The sequence below is a fragment of the Physella acuta genome, unplaced genomic scaffold (assembly GCF_028476545.2).
Source record: "Physella acuta isolate Inbredline_101_S28 unplaced genomic scaffold, ASM2847654v3 ptg000301l, whole genome shotgun sequence".
NCBI classification, from domain to species: domain Eukaryota; kingdom Metazoa; phylum Mollusca; class Gastropoda; family Physidae; genus Physella; species Physella acuta.
The window spans coordinates 208,906-213,193 of NW_026731820.1; positions in this window are offsets into that span (position 1 = coordinate 208,906).

Sequence of the window (4,288 nt, forward strand, 5' to 3'; positions counted from 1 at the left end):
GTGAATCGAAATCCTAATAATGATAAAAACAAACATCGATTTCATGTACTACTATAATATTCCCATGTTGCATATTAAATCTGTGAATAGAAATCCTAATAATGATAAAAACAAACATCGATTTCATGTACTACTATAATATTCCCATGTTGCATATTAAATATGTGAATCGAAATCCTAATAATGATAAAAACAAACATCGATTTCATGTACTACTATAATATTCCCATGTTGCATATTAAATATGTGAATCGAAATCCTAATAATGATAAAAACAAACATCGATTTCATGTACTACTATAATATTCCCATGTTGCATATTGAATCTGTGAATCGAAATCCTAATAATGATAAAAACAAACATCGATTTCATGTACTACTATAATATTCCCATGTTGCATATTAAATATGTGAATCGAAATCCTAATAATGATAAAAACAAACATCGATTTCATGTACTACTATAATATTCCCATGTTGCATATTAAATCTGTGAATCGAAATCCTAATAATGATAAAAACAAACATCGATTTCATGTACTACTATAATATTCCCATGTTGCATATTGAATCTGTGAATCGAAATCCTAATAATGATAAAAACAAACATCGATTTCATGTACTGCTATAATATTCCCATATTGCATATTAAATCTGTGAATCGAAATCCTAATAATGATAAAAACAAACATCGATTTCATGTACTACTATAATATTCCCATGTTGCATATTAAATCTGTGAATAGAAATCCTAATAATGATAAAAACAAACATCGATTTCATGTACTACTATAATATTCCCATGTTGCATATTAAATCTGTGAATCGAAATCCTAATAATGATAAAAACAAACATCGATTTCATGTACTACTATAATATTCCCATGTTGCATATTAAATCTGTGAATCGAAATCCTAATAATGATAAAAACAAACATCGATTTCATGTACTACTATAATATTCCCATGTTGCATATTAAATCTGTGAATAGAAATCCTAATAATGATAAAAACAAACATCGATTTCATGTACTACTATAATATTCCCATGTTGCATATTAAATATGTGAATCGAAATCCTAATAATGATAAAAACAAACATCGATTTCATGTACTACTATAATATTCCCATGTTGCATATTAAATCTGTGAATCGAAATCCTAATAATGATAAAAACAAACATCGATTTCATGTACTACTATAATATTCCCATGTTGCATATTAAATATGTGAATCGAAATCCTAATAATGATAAAAACAAACATCGATTTCATGTACTACTATAATATTCCCATGTTGCATATTAAATCTGTGAATAGAAATCCTAATAATGATAAAAACAAACATCGATTTCATGTACTACTATAATATTCCCATGTTGCATATTGAATCTGTGAATAGAAATCCTAATAATGATAAAAACAAACATCGATTTCATGTACTACTATAATATTCCCATGTTGCATATTAAATCTGTGAATCGAAATCCTAATAATGATAAAAACAAACATCGATTTCATGTACTACTATAATATTCCCATGTTGCATATTGAATCTGTGAATCGAAATACTAATAATGATAAAAACAAACATCGATTTCATGTACTACTATAATATTCCCATGTTGCATATTAAATCTGTGAATCGAAATCCTAATAATGATAAAAACAAACATCGATTTCATGTAGTACTATAATATTCCCATGTTGCATATTAAATCTGTGAATAGAAATCCTAATAATGATAAAAACAAACATCGATTTTATGTACTACTATAATATTCCCATGTTGCATATTAAATCTGTGAATCGAAATCCTAATAATGATAAAAACAAACATCGATTTCATGTACTACTATAATATTCCCATGTTGCATATTAAATCTGTGAATCGAAATCCTAATAATGATAAAAACAAACATCGATTTCATGTACTACTATAATATTCCCATGTTGCATATTAAATCTGTGAATAGAAATCCTAATAATGATAAAAACAAACATCGATTTTATGTACTACTATAATATTCCCATGTTGCATATTAAATCTGTGAATCGAAATCCTAATAATGATAAAAACAAACATCGATTTCATGTACTACTATAATATTCCCATGTTGCATATTAAATCTGTGAATCGAAATCCTAATAATGATAAAAACAAACATCGATTTCATGTACTACTATAATATTCCCATGTTGCATATTAAATCTGTGAATAGAAATCCTAATAATGATAAAAACAAACATCGATTTCATGTACTACTATAATATTCCCATGTTGCATATTGAATCTGTGAATAGAAATCCTAATAATGATAAAAACAAACATCGATTTCATGTACTACTATAATATTCCCATGTTGCATATTAAATCTGTGAATCGAAATCCTAATAATGATAAAAACAAACATCGATTTCATGTACTACTATAATATTCCCATGTTGCATATTGAATCTGTGAATCGAAATACTAATAATGATAAAAACAAACATCGATTTCATGTACTACTATAATATTCCCATGTTGCATATTAAATCTGTGAATCGAAATCCTAATAATGATAAAAACAAACATCGATTTCATGTACTACTATAATATTCCTATGTTGCATATTAAATCTGTGAATAGAAATCCTAATTATGATTGTACAGTTGATTCCTTTCACTGTTCCAGTACACCTCAAACTTGTGCTGAAGGGGTGATAATTCTGTCTTAATCGGTTCCACCTTTACTTCACACGCGCGTCTACGATTTGCGACTTGAATGACTTCTCTTTAGCACTTTTCTTGAGCATTTTGTTTTATTCCTCATTATTTTTTTTTTCCGCTCCCCAAAAAGAATGTTTGTTTTGTTTCTAGATTGACTGTGTGCAACGAGCGTTTTTCTTATTTTTAATTTGTTGTGATTTAATCCATTTTTTCTTCTTCTTACTTCCTCCTTCACCCCCACCCCCCCTTCCCCTCTCACACAACACTGTAAATAAGATAAATAATAGAATAATAAGCACACACACATACACGCACATACACGCCTAAAGTACTAATGGCATACCAGCTGCAAATCCACTTGGCCTAGAGCGGGCATAATTAGAGAAAGGCCGTGAACTCTGTGATAATGTGTTACGTCCCCTGCCATCTTTATCTTATTATGTTAGGGATACCATTGCATGCGGCAATCTCACGAAGCCAGTGCACATAGGTCACATTTCGTGATGAGATAGATGCATGTTGGCAGTAGAATAAGTAGTATTTTTGTCAAATGTGTGTGTGTGTGTGGGTGCGTGAGTGTGTTCTTGTAGCTTGTATTATTGACAATATAAATAGAAATATACTTCGATTTCACACAAAAGTAGACATACTGCATTGATCCTCTATACACTCGATACAACCATCACTATTAAATTATATATATTTAGGTACATATATTATAATTATACATACAAATGTGTGTGTGTGTGCGGCGTTCCTTTATATTCCTAGAGTACAAATTTATTATGATTTACTTCACACCAAAGGCGTAGCTACTCATTCCGGCGCCTGAGGTGAACTATACCCCCCCCCCCGCCCCTTTCCCATTTGTGTTTAGTTATTCATTTTGGTAAAAAAAAAGCGCCCCTTCCACTCTTATTTGGAAAAGTTTTGTGGCATTTTTTTACCAGTTATTTTCCCATTTACAGTTGTTTGGCGACACACAAGTGATGTAGAAAACAGTCCATGGAAAGTTGGGGGGGGGGGGGGGTGGCAATGTACAGAGGTAATTGATCGGGGGAGAAATGGCAGAGGCGGGGTGATAGACAGGGGGATATGTCCCCTGTGTTTACATTGTCCGCCTTCCCCCTGCTTTTGCGCCATACATGTTTGCATGTACTCTAGTCGCCAAAGTTTAAATCTAAATGTAACATTGATCGTTTTTTTAATCTTTTACCATCCCTAACCGCACATTAGTAAACACGAGAGCTGGTTATATGAAAAACAAGCCGCGAAGATCAAACACTTTGATACGAAACAAAGTATACGCAATTGTTCAAGCGTGTACCCTCGCGTACCCCATCCCCCACATACGTGACTTTATTTCAGTCAACAAAACAAGCATGTACCCCCCATCCCCACCCCCGATCCGTCACTATACTTCAGTCAACAAAACAAGCGTGTGAATGTTTAGCCAACCGCCTACAGATGCCGTATATTATGTCCTTTTATCTGTTGTTGTTTGTTGTTGTTGTTGTTGTTTGTTGGTGCTTGTATTGGTGTTAACTTATTCAGCCAGTAAGGGTTAATAGAGGAA